We start from the raw sequence: 13,591 nt of genomic DNA, 5'->3' as shown, positions 1-13,591 counted from the left end.
ATCTTTCTGGAATTCACTTCCCTTGGCTCTACGTTTGGGGTCAGGTCTTCCCTCCTCCAATTTCTTCCCCTTAAAGTCACCTTCCCCGCAGGAGCCCGAGTGATCTTTCTAAAGAAAGATCTGCCCCTCCCCTACACAGAAGCCCGCCAAGTCTCCCCAGTGTCCCTGTCACCCTTCCCTCTTAGGGCATCTTGCCTGATCCTCCTTTGCGGCTGGGAGCACACACTGCTGTGTCTCAATTGGCCTCTTCTCAGGCTGGCAATGGCTCCAGGCCCTTTGACTTTCACCAGTGGTCTCTGACCTCGGTGCAAGACAGACTGTAAGAACTCTGGTTAGCACAGTGTAATTTCCTCATTCGGCTCTTCTGGTCTTCCCTCTCTTCCAGACCCCACCCATTCAAGGCTCCATTAGTCTCTCAATGTATTCATTCCTGTTTCCATTCAACTCTTTGTTAATTTATTCATCACAGGATTCACACATCCAAGATTCATCAAAACCTAGAGAAGCTCATCTCTAAGGGGGATCTGAACTTTTGAGGTACCCCACGTGGTTGTTAGGATGAAGCTGGTTTGTTGGGCGTGAGGTGCAGTAGGAAAAAACCCAGGCTTTAGGGTCAGGCCATGGGTCCCAATGGTAGCACCGTCCCTCACACAACCTTGGAAAATGTCATTGAGCCTTTCTGAGCGTTCGTTTACTCTCCAGGAAATTGTTGAGAATTATATATGGAAAAGCCTGGCACAAAATGAGTGGGCTTAAATGATAGCTCTCAGGTTACTTTTTGAGTAGCCAGGTAGACATAGGTAGAGGTTGAAGTATAGAAGTCAAGGGTCACAAAGAAAAATGGTCTCAAATCTGGTAAATGATCATATCTCACCACCTAGCATTTCTATGAACATAATTGAACATGGGGTGCCTGGGTGGCTCAGTCAGTTAAGCGTCTGACTTCAGCTCAGGTCACGATCTCATGGTCCATGAGTTTGAGCCCTGCGTCGGGCTCTGTGCTGACAGCTCAGAGCCTGGAGCCTGCTTCGGAGTCGATGTCTCCTTCTCTCTCTGACCCTCCCCCCATTCATGCTGTCTCTCTGTCTCAAAAATAAATAAACATTAAACAAAATTTTTAAAAAAATAATTGAACATTTTTTGATAGCCTTAAAAAAATGTGGTAGGGGCACCTGGGTGGCTCAGTAGGTTAAGTGTCCAACTCTAGATTCAGCTCAGGTCATGATCTCATGGTTCATAGTTCGAGCTCCACATCGGGCTCTGCACTGGCAGTGTGGAGCCTGCTCGGAATTCTCTCTCTCCCTTTCTGTGCCCCTCTCTAGCCTGCGCTTGCTCTCTTTCTTTCAAAGTAAATAAATAAACTTTAAAAAAAAATGTGGTAAACATTATGTAAAACTTAATATCTTAATTATTTTTAAGTGTACAGTTCAGTAATTTTAAGTGTATTTATGTTGTGCAATCAATCTCCAGAAACTTTGCGTCTTGTGAAACTGAAACCCTATTCTCATTAAGCAACAATATCCCATTTCCTCCTCTCCCCAGTCCCTGGTAGCCATCATTCAACTTTCTGTTTTTATGAATTGACTACTTTAGATATTTCATATAAATGGGAATCATATAGTATTTGTCTTTTTGTCACTGGCTTATTTCTCATGGCATAATGTCCTCAAGGTTAATCCATATGTCAAAATTTCATTTCTTTTTTTTTTTTTAACGTTTTATTTATTTTTGAGACAGAGAGAGATAGAGCATGAACAGGGGAGGGTCAGCGAGAGGGAGACACAGAATCTGAAACAGGCTCCAGGCTCCGAGCCGTCAGCACAGAGCCCGACGCGGGGCTCGAACTCACGGACCGCAAGATCATGACCTGAGCTGAAGTCGGCCGCTTAACCGACTGAGCCACCCAGGCGCCCCTCATTTCTTTTTAATAACTGAATAGTAATTCATTATATGTATATGCTACATTTTGTTTCTCCATTCATCCCTTTATAGATCCTGGGATGCGTCCACCTCTTGGTATTATGAAGAATGCTATTACGAACATGGATACACAAATATCTTTTGAGGCCCTTGCTTTCAGTTCTTTCATATATCCAGATATGGACGAGCTGGATCATATGGTAATTCTACCTTTAATTTTTAAGGAACTGCCATAATATTTGCTGTAATAGTTGCACAGTTTTCCATTCCTACCAACAGTGTACAGAGTTCTAATTCCACCACATCCTCACCAACACTTGTTACTTCCTGTTGGCTTTTTGTTTTTTTAATAAAAGCCATTCTAGTGGGCGTGTGAGGTGGTATCTCATTGTGGTTTGGATTTGCATTTCCCTGGTGATGAGTGATGTTGAGCATCTTTTCATAGGCTTATTGATCATTTGTATATCTCCTTTGGAAGATATACAAATGTCTGTCCAAGGTGTTTGCCCACTTGTAAATTGTATTCTATGTCTTCAAAAAAATTTTTTTAACGTGGGGCGTCTGGGTGGCTCAGTCGGTTAAGCATTTGACTTCAGCTCAGGTTATTATCTCAAGGTTCATGAGATTGAGCCCCTCATTGGGCTCTGTGCTGACGGCTCAGAGCCTGGAGCCTGTTTCAGATTCTGTGTCTCCCTTTCTCTGCCCCTCCCCTGCTCATGCCCTGTCTGTCTCTCTCTCAAAAATAAACATTAAAAAATTAAAAAAAATTTTTTTATTAAAAAAAATTTTTTTTAATATTTATTTTTGACAGAGAGAGAGACCTAGCATGAGCGGGGGAGGGGCAGAGAGAGAGGGAGAACAGAATCTGAAGCAGGCTCCAGACTCTAAGCCGTCAGCACAGTGCCCGGATGCAGGGCTTGAACTCACAAGCCATGAGATCATGACCTGAGCTGAAGTCAGACATTTAATCGACTGAGCCACCCAGATACCCCATTTGTATTACATGTCTTTTTATTGTTGTAGGAGTTCTCTATATATTCTGGACTGACCCTTTGTCAGATATATGATTTGCAAATCTTTTCTCCCATTCTGTAGGTTGTCTTTTCATTCTGTTAACTCTCCTTGGATGCCTGGTTTCCCATTTTGATGCAGTCTAATTTATCTGTTTTTTCTTTTATTGCCTGTGCTTTTGCTGTCATATCCAAGAAATCATTGCCTAATGCAATGCCATGAAGCTCTTCCCCTGTTTTGCTTTGTTTTTTTAAAGGAGTTCTATAATTTTTAAAGGACACCTGGGTGGCTTAGTCTGTTAAGTGTCCGACTTTGGCTCAAGTCATGATCTCGTGGTTTGTGACTTTGAGCCCCACATCGGGCTCTGCACTGGTGATGTGGAGCCTGCTTGGGATTCTCTCTCTTCCTCTCTTTCTCTGCCCCTTCCCCAATTGTGCTCTCTCTCTCTCAAAATAAAGAAATAAACTCTAAAAAATTAAAAAAAAAATAAACAAGTTCTATAGTTTTAGCTTTTACATTTAGGTCTATGATCCATTGTGAGTTTAATTTTTATATAAGGTATAAAATGAGAGTGTCCAACTTTATTATTTGGCATGTGAATATCCAGTTGTATCCCAGCACCACGTATTGAAAAGGCTATTCTTTCCCCCATTGAATTGTCTTGGCACAATTCAATTTGTCAAAAATGTGGACTCTCAGTTCTATTTCATTGACCTACATATCTATATTTATGCTACTATCACATTGTCTTTATTATTATAGCTTTGTAGGAAGTTTTGTACTCAAAAAGTGTGAGTCCTCTAATTTTGTTCATTTTCAAGAGTGTTTTGGCTGTTATGGGTTTCTTCTATGTCCATATGGATTTTAGGATTAGATTGTCAATTTCTCCAAAAAAGCCAGCTGGCATTTAGAGAAGGATTGAATTGAACCTGTAGATCAGTTTGGGGAGTAATGCCCTCTTAACAATAGTAAGTCTCCTGATTGATGAACGTGGGCTTTCTTTCCATTTATTTAGGTTTTAAATTTCTTTCAACAATGTTTTATAGTTTTCAGTATATAAGCCTTTTACTCTGTTAAGTTCACTTCTATGTATTTTATTTTTTTTTATGCTATTGTGAATGGAATGAATGGAATGATATTCTTTTTTTTTTTTTTAAGTTTTATTTATTTAAACAACCTCTTCACCCATTGTGGGGCTAAGAACTCATGACCCCAAGATTAAGAGTCACATGCTTTTCCAGGGTGCCTGCGTGACTCAGTTGGTTAAGCATCCTACTCTTGATTTCAGCTCAGGTCATGATCTCATGGTTGGTGAGATGGAACCCTGCTCTGGGCTCTGTGCTGGAAGTGCATAGCCAGCTTGGGGTTCTCTCTCTGCCCCTCCCCCACTCGCTCACGCTCCGCCCCCCCTTCTCTCAATGTAAATAAACATTTAAAAAAAGAAAAAGAGTCACATGCTTTTCCTACTGAGCCAGCCAAGTGCCCCTGGAATTATAGTCTTTTTTTTTTTTTAAGTTTATTTATTTATTTTGAGAGAGAGCAAGCAGGAGAGGGGCAGAGAGAGGAAGAGAGAGAATCCCAAGCAGGCTCCTCGCTGTCAGAGTGAAGCCCAACATGCGACTCAAACTGACAAACCATGAGACCATGACCTCAGCTAAAACCAAGGGTCAGACGCTCAACTGACTGAGCCATTTAGGCGCCCTTTTTTGTTTTGTTTTGTTTTGTTTTTAATGTTTATTTATTTTGAAAGAGAGAGCAAACAGGAGCAGGGGAGGGGTAGAGAGAGGGAGAGACAGAATCCCAAGCAGGCTCTGTGCTGTCAGCACAGAGCTGGACTTGGGGCTCAAATTCAGGAACTGTGAGATATGACCTGAGCTAAGATTAAGAGTCAGATGCTTAACTGACTGAACCACCCAGTCCCCCTCTCCCCCCGGAATTATTTTCTTAAATTTATTTCTTTTTAATAAATTCTTTATTTTTAAAAAAATGTTTAGATTTATTTTTTTTTTCAACGTTTTTTATTTATTTTTGGGACAGAGAGAGACAGAGCATGAACGGGGGAGGGGCAGAGAGAGAGGGAGACACAGAAGAGGAAACAGGCTCCAGGCTCCGAGCCATCAGCCCAGAGCCTGACGCGGGGCTCAAACTCACGGACCGCGAGATCGTGACCTGGCTGAAGTCGGACGCTTAACCGACTGCGCCACCCAGGCGCCCCGAAAATAAACATTTTAAAAAAGAAAAGGGTCCTATGCTTTTCCAGCTGAGCCAGCCAGATGCCCCTGGAATTATACTCTTTTTTTTCTTTTAAGTTTGTTTATTTATTTTGAAAGAGAGAGCAAGCAGGGGAGGGGCAGAGAGAGAAGGGGAGAGAGAGAGAATCCCAAGCTGATTGGTATAGAGACTGATGGTCTCTATACCAATATAGAGACTGACTGGTGTAGAGACTGATGTGGGGCTCGAATCCACAAACTGTGAGATCATGACCTAAGTTGAAGTTGGACACGTACCTGGCTGAGCCACCCAGGTGCTCCTTAAGTTCATTTTTATATTTTCATTGCAGGTATATAGAAATACAATTGATTTTTGTGTTTTTATCTGCTATCCTACAAACTTTCTAGACTCGCTTATTAGTAATAATATTTTGTGGATTCCTTAGGATTTTCTATGTACAATGACATCTGTGAATAGAAAGTTTTACTTCTTCCTAGAGAAACATTTCCTAGATGGCATCCCTTTTATGCCCAGGCTTGTACTTGAGTTTCTCCCTGCAGCCTCTAGGCAGCTTTTTAAGCTGTGGACCAAATGGAAATGATAAAGCTTTTTGCAGCAAAAAAAGGAAGGAAGGAAGGAAGGAAGGAAGGAAGGAAGGAAGGAAGGAAGGAAGGAAGGAAGGAGAAATAGTTTTGCTTCTTGCTTTCTTTTTTTTTTTTTTAATTTTTTTTTCAACGTTTTTTATTTATTTTTGGGACAGAGAGAGACAGAGCATGAACGGGGGAGGGGCAGAGACAGAGGGAGACACAGAATCAGAAACAGGCTCCAGGCTCCGAGCCATCAGCCCAGAGCCTGACGCGGGGCTCGAACTCACGGACCGCGAGATCGTGACCTGGCTGAAGTCGGACGCTTAACCGACTGCGCCACCCAGGCGCCCCATCTTGCTTTCAAATCTGTATGCCTTTATTCCTTTTTATTGACTAACAGGCTTAGCTACAACTTTTTTTTTTATTAATCTCTACACCAAAGTGGGGTTCAAACTCACCACCCCAAGATCAAGAGTCGTGTGCTCCACTGACTAAGCCAGCCAAGTACCCATAGCTACAACTTTTGTACAGGTTGAATAGACATGATGAGCATGGATATATTTCCTTATTCCTGATATTAGTGGGAAAGCCTTTTGATGTTGACTGTGATGTTATCTGTGCCTTTTTCATAGATGACCTTTGTCAGGTTGCGTGAATTCTCTTCTATTCCTAGTTTGTTCAGTATTGGGTTTTGTTTTGTTTTAAATCATGAAAGTATTTTGGATTCTGCCAAATTATGTTTCGACTGAGATGATCATGTGGGTTTTGTCTTCTATTCTAGTAATATGATATTTTGAATCAATTAATTTTTGGATGTTAAACCAACTTGCATTCTGGGATTAATACTATTTGGTCATGATGTGTAATCTTTTTTATATGTGGCAGGATTCAGTTGTGGGTTGTTTTTGTTTTTTTGTTTTTGTGTATATATATATATATATATATATATATATTTTGTTTGTTTGTTTGTTTGTTTGTTTGTTTGTTTTGAGAGAGAGCACGCAAACAGGGGAGAGGGGCAGGAGAGAGAGAGAATCTTAAGCAGGCTCCATGCTCAGCATGGAGCCCAACTTGGGGCTCAATCTCATACCCTGGGATCATGACCTGAGCCAAAATCAAGGATCAGATGCTTGGGGCGCCTGGATGGCTCAGTTGGTTAAGTGTTGACTTTGACTCAGGTCATGATCTTGGGTTCAAGAGTTTGAGCCCCACATGGGGCTCTCTGCTGTCAGCACAGAGCCCCCTTCGGATCCTCTATCCTGTCCCCCGGCCCCCAGTCTCTCTGCCCCTCCCCCGCTAATGCTCACTCTCTCACTCTCTCAAAAATAAAATAAACATTAAACGAAAAAAAATTTTTTTAAAGTCAGATTCTTAACTGACTGAGCCATCCAGGCGCCCCTGGCTGGATTCAGTTTGCTAGTATTTCATTGAGAATATTTATGTCTTTATCCATAGTGGATATTGGTCTGTAGTTTTCTTGCAATGTCTTTGTGTGATTTTGTATCAGAGTAATATTGATCTCACAGAATGAGTTGAGATGTATTACCTCTTCTTTTTTGAAAGAATTTCTTTTTTTGTTAAAGTTTATTTATTTTAGTAACGTCTACACCCAACGTAGGGCTTGAACCCCAAGATCAAGAGTCACATTCTATTCCAACTAAGCCAGTCGGTGCCTCCAAAGAGTTTCTGAAGGATTGGTAGTAATTATTCTTTAAACGTTTGGTAGAGTGCACCACTGAGGCTGTGTGAGCCTGAACTTTTATTTGTGGGAGGTTTTAAAATTATGAATTCGATCCCTTTCCTTGTTATAGGTATATTTAGATGTTTTACTTCTTCTTATGTCATCTTTGGTAGTTTGTATCTTTCTAGGAATTTGGCCATTTCATTTATGGTATCTAATTTATTGGCATACAATTGTTCATAGTATTCTTTTACAATGCTTTTTATTTCTGTATTAGTGTCGTCTCCTCTTTTATTCCTGATATTAGTAATTTGACTCTTCTTTCCTTTTTTTCTTGATCAGTCTAAATAAAGGTTTTTGTTGATATTCTCAAAGAAACAACTTTTGGGGGCACCTGGCTGGCTCAGTCAGTAGAGCATGTGACTCTTAATCTTGGGGTCATGAGTTTGAGCCCCATGTTAAGTGTAGAGCTTACTTAAAAATTAATTAATTAATTAATTAATTAAAAAAAACAAAACAAAGAACCAACTTTCATTTTCATGGTTTTTCTCTATTGTTTTTCTATGCTCTATTCCATTTATTTTTGCTTTACTCTTAATTTTTTTCCTTCTCACTTTGAGTTTATTTTGCTCTTTTTCTATTTTTTAAGGTAGAAGGTTAGGTTTTGATTTAAAATCTTTCTTTTTGGTGTGCCTTTGTGGCTCAGTCGGTGGAGTGTCTGATTCTTGGTTTTGGCTCATGTCATGATCTCACGGTTCATGGGATTGAGTCCCATGTCAGGCTGCATATTGATACCATGGAGCCTGCTTGGGATTCTGTCTCCCTCTCTCTCTGCCCCCTCCCGTGTGTGCACACACGTGTGTCTATCTCTCTCTCAAAATGAATAAACTTTAAAAGATAAAATAAAATGCCTTTCTTTGCCTCTTAACAATTTTTGTCTTAAATTCTATTTGTCTGATACTATTATAGCCACTCTAGATATCCTTTAGTTATTTTTTGCATAATGTATCTTTTTCCATCCTTTTAGGTTCAGCCTTTTTTGTGTCTGTGAATCTGAAGCGTGAGTCATGCAAAGAGTGGATAGTTGGGGTGCCTGGGTGGCTCAGTCCATTAAGCATCCGACTTTAGGTCAGGTCATGATCTCACAGTTTGTGAGTTCAAGCTGTCTGCTGTCAGCACAGAGCCTGCTTTGGATTCTCTGTCTCTCTCTCTCTCTCTGCCCCTCTCATGAGCTCTTTCTCTCTCAAAAATAAATAAACATTAAAAAAAAGAGTGTATAGTTGGACAATGATTTTTTTATCTGCCAATCTTTGCATTTTTATTGGAGAATTCAATCTATTTATATATAATGTAATTACTAATAACAGGTTTTACACCTGCAATTTTGTTTTATATATGTATTTTGGTTTTTTTGTTCCTCTATTTCTCCTTTATTCCCTTCTTTTGTGTTTGATAGATATTTTAAAATGTACCCTTTTAATTACTTTGTTGTTTCTTTTATTATATTTTTATAATTTTTTCTGAATAGTTGCTCTGGGGTTGCAATTAACATCATAATTTATAAGAATCTAGTTCAGATTAATACTGAGTTTCAATAATGTTCAAAATTTTACTCCAATATAGTTTCATTCCTTCTCGTACTCCTTTGCTGTATTATTATATAAATTACATTTTTATACACTATGACCATATCAGTACCATTTTAGGGGCGCCTGGATGACTCAGTTGGTTGAGCATCAGACTTCAGCTCAAGTCATGATCTCATGGTTTGTGAGTTTGAATCCCGCATCTGGCTGTCAGCGCAGAGCCCACTTCAGATCCTCTGTCCCCGTCTTTCTCTGCCTCTCCCCTACTTGTGCGCTCTCTCGCTCTCTCTCTCAATAAAAAAAAAAAAAAAAAAATACCATTTTATAGTTATTGCTTCATGAAGCTATCTTTTCCCATTAGATAGGATAAGAAAAGAGTTACAACATAAAAACATTTATACCGTATTTTCTATTTCTTTATGTAGTAACTTTTACTGGTGCTCTTTATTTCTTCATGTGGATTCAACTCACTGTCTGGTGTTCTTTCATTTCAGCCTAAAGGGCAATCATTAGTATTTCTTGTAGGGAAAGTCTGCTAGTGACAAATTCTCTCAACTTTGGTTTATTTGTGTATGTCTTCATTTCTCCTTTGAAGAATCATTTTTTTGGTTATAAAATTCTGGGCTGACAGTCTTTTTCTTTCATTACTTTGAATATTTCATCCCATTGCCTCCTGGACTTCATAGTTTCTAAATGAGACATTAACGGTTGATCTTATTGAGGATCCTTTATAAATGATGAGTCGTTTTTCTATTGTTGCTTTCAAGATTCTCTCTTTATAGTCCAATAATTTGACTCTGATGTGTTCAAGTGTGAATTTCTTTGAGTTTCTCTTACTTGGAGGTCACTGAACTTAGACGTGTAGATTAATTTTTTTATTTAAAATCTGAGTGGTTTTGGTCTTGATTTCTCCAATTATTTATGCTCTTATTCTCTTTCTACTCCTTCTAGGACTCCCATTGTGCATATTCTGGTATGCTTGATGGTATTCCCACATGTCCCTGTGTTCTGTTCATTTTTCTTCATCCTGTTTGTTTTTAAGAATGGGCAATTTCTGGGGCGCCTGGGTACCTCAGTCCATTAAGTGTCTGACTCTTGATTTTGGTTCAGGTCATGATCTCACTGTTCGTGGGTTCAAGCCCCACATCAGGCTCTGTGCTGACAGTATGGAACCTGCTTAGGATTCTCTCCCTCCCTCTCTCTCTGTCCTTCCCCCACTCATGTGCTCATGCACGCTCTCTCTCTCTCTGTGTCTCAAAATAAATAAGTAAACTTAAAAAAAATGGACAATTTCTATTTCCAAGTCTGTAGATTCTTTCTTCTACCCCTTCAAATCTACTCTGAGTACCTACAGTAAGAAACTGTTTTAAATTCAGACTTTACTTTTCCTTAAAAAAGGAGCTTAGGGTTCACAACAAAATCAAGGAGAAGGTATAGGGATTTCCCATATACCCCCTGCCTCCAGACATGCATATCTTCCTCCATTATAACATCCCCAACCAGAGTAGTACGTTCGTTACAACTGATAAACCTACATTAACGCATCTTAATTACCTGAAGTGCATAGTTTAGATTACAGTACCCTTTTGGTGTTGTACATTCTTTGGATTTGGACAAATATATCATAGCACATGTCATTATTATACAGATTGTTTTCATTGCCCTAAAAATACCCTCTTCTCTGGGGCACCTGGCTGACTCAGCAGAGCATGTGACTTTTGGGATTGTAAATTTGAGCCCCACGTCAGATGTACAGATTACTTCAAAAAAATAAAGTCTTAAAAAAAAAAAACACCTCTCTGCTCTGCCTATTTATCCCTCCTTCTCCATAGCCCGCAACAACCACTGATCTTTATAATGTCTCCTAGTTTGCACCTTTTCCAGAATGTCATATAGTTGGAATTATATAGTCTGTAGCCTTTTCATGTTGGCTTCTTTCACTTAGTAATATGCATTCAAGGTTCCTCCATGTCTTTTCATGGCTTGATTATTCATTTCTTTTTAGTGCTGAATAATATTCTGTTGTCTGGATGTACCACAGTTCATTTATCCACTCACCTACTGAAGGACATCTTGGTTGCTTCAACATTTGGCAATTATGAATAAAGCTGCTATAAACATCTATGTACAGATTTCTATGTGGACATAAGTTTTCAACTCCTTTGGGGAAATGCTGAATTATATGGTAAGAATACGTGTAATTTTGTTAAGAAACCACCAAACAGTCTTTCAAGGTGGCTGTATCATTTTGCATTTTCACCAGCAACGAATGAGAGTTCCTATTGCTCCACATCCTCACCAGCATTTGGTGTTGTCAGTGTTTCAGATTATGGCCATTCTGTTAGGTGTATAGTGGTATTTCACTGTTGTTCTTGCTTTAATTTTTTTTTAATGTTGAGTTATTTTTGAGAGAGACAGAGAGACAGTAGAGGAAGGACAGAGAGAGGGAGACACAGAATCCGAAGCAGGCTCCAGGCTCTGAACTGTCAGCACAGAGCCCGATGCAGGGCTCGAACTCACGAAGGGCGAGATCATGACCTGAGCCGAAGTCAGAGGCTTAACCAAGTGAGCCACCCAGGCGCCCCTCATTATTGTTTTAATTTGCATTTCCCTGAAGATATATATGTGGAGCATCTTTGCATATGTTTATTTGCCATCTGTGTATCTTCTCTGCTGGGGTGTCGGCTAATTAAGGTATTCGGCTTATTTTTAATCAGGTTGTTTATTTTCTTATTGTTGAGCTTTAAGAGTTCTTTCTATTTTAGAAAACAGTCCTTTATTAGGTATGTGTTTTGCAAATATTTTGTCCCAGTCTGTGGCTTGTCTTCTCATTCTCTTAGTATCTTTTACATATCAGAAAATTTAAAAAATTTTGATGCTTATTTATTTTTGAGAGAGAAAGAGAGAGAGTATGCACACACACACGTGAGCAAGCAGGGGAGGGGCAGAAAGAGAGGGAGACGCAGAATCTGAAGCAGGCTGTCAGCTGTCAGCACAGAGCCTGATGCAGGGCTCGAACCACAAGATCATGACCTGAACTGAAGTTGGAGGCATAAGGGACTGAGACACCCCGGCACCCCAGAAAATTTTAATTTTAATTAAGACTAGCTTGTCAGTTCTTTCTTCCATGGATCATGCCTTTGGTTGTGTATCTTTTTTTTTTTTAATGTTTATTTATTTTTGAGAGAGAGAAAGAGTGAGCGGAGGAGGGGCAAAGAGAGAGGGACAGAGGATCCAAAGTGAACTCTGTGCTGACAGCAATGAGCTCCCCCTCGGCTGGAGCTCACAAACTATGAGGTCATGACCTGAGCCGAAGTCCTATGCTCAACTGATGGAGCTACCCAGACTCTCCTGATTTTGTATCTTACAAGTCATCACCAGGGGCACCTGGGTGGCTCAGCTGGTTAAGCATCCACCTCTTGATCTCAGCTCCGATCTTGATCTCAGGGTCATGAGTTCAAGCCCCGCGTCAGGCTCTGTGCTGACAGCTCAGAACGTGGAGCTTGCTTCGGATTCTGTGTCTCCCCCCTCTCTGCCCCTCCCCCACTTGTGCTCTGACTCTCTCTCAAAAAATAAAATAAAATAAACATTAAAAAAAAAAGTCATCACAAAACCCAGGTCACCTAGATTTTCTTATACATCATCTCCTAGGAGTTTTATAGTTTTGCATCTGTGATCTATTCAAGTCTGTGATCCATTTTCAATTACTTTTTGTGCCTTCACAAAAAGTGTGACGTGTATCCAGATTTATCATTTTGTATGTGATGTCCAGTTGTCCTGGCAACATTTGTTGAAAAGATTCTCTTTGCTCCATTTTATTGCCACTGTCCCTTTGTCAAAGAGCAGTTGATTATACTTATGTGAGTGTATCTGTGGACTCTCTGTGTCATTAATCCGTTTGTTTATTCTTTTGCCAATACCACATTGTCTTTTTTGTGTGTGTTTATTTTCTGAGAGAGAGAGAGAAAGCTAGTGAGGGAGGGTCAGAGAGAGAGGGAGACAGTGGATCCAAAGCATCCTCCTCAATGATAGCAGAGAGCCCGATGTGGGGCTCAACTCATGAGCCCTGAGATCACGACCTGAACTGAAGTGGGATGCTTGCCGCTTAACCGACTGAGCCACCCAGGTGCCGCCCACATTGTCTCGATTACTGTAGCTTTGCAGTAAGTTTTGAAGTCAGGTATTGTCATTTATCCAACTTTGTTCTTCTCAATATTGTGCTGGCTCTTCTGGGTCTTTTGCATCTCCACATAATCTGTAGGCTCAGTTTGTCAATAACCACCAAGTAACTTGCTGGGATTTTGATTGGGATGACATTGGATCTATAGATCAAGTTGGGAACAACTGACATCTTGACGATATTGAGTCTGCCTTACATGAAATATCTCTCCTTTATTTAATTCCTTGATTTCATTCATCAATTTCATACTTTCCTCACATAGATTTTATACATAGTTTGTTAGATTTATACCTATGTATTTCATTTTTTTCCAGATGCTATTATGAATGATATATATTTTTTAATTTCAAATTCCACTTGTTCATTGCTAGTATGTGGGAAGGCAGTTGACTTCCACATATTAAATTTATATCCT

General features: G+C 39.9%; 1 long non-coding RNA gene across 5 annotated transcripts in view; it reads left to right on the top strand.

The window, feature by feature from the left end:
• Window positions 1-13,591, top strand: part of LOC147576739 (uncharacterized) — a 35,164-nt gene that overhangs the window by 6,411 nt on the left and 15,162 nt on the right. For 4 of the 5 annotated variants that reach the window (XR_015241067.1, XR_015241063.1, XR_015241065.1 and 1 more), the window contains exon 3: window positions 1,993-2,120. This is a non-coding gene — a long non-coding RNA (uncharacterized LOC147576739). Of the gene's footprint in view, window positions 1-1,992; window positions 2,121-11,001; window positions 11,182-13,591 lie in introns of all 5 variants that reach the window. The other variant, XR_015241064.1, reaches the window with a different exon arrangement.

The sequence above is a fragment of the Puma concolor genome, chromosome D1, assembly GCF_028749965.1.
Source record: "Puma concolor isolate L17-30 chromosome D1, mPumCon1.1.hap2, whole genome shotgun sequence".
In the NCBI taxonomy this organism is placed as follows: Eukaryota; Metazoa; Chordata; class Mammalia; order Carnivora; family Felidae; genus Puma; species Puma concolor.
Note: the sequence above shows the minus strand (reverse complement) of the source record. Positions and strands in the feature narration are given on the sequence as shown.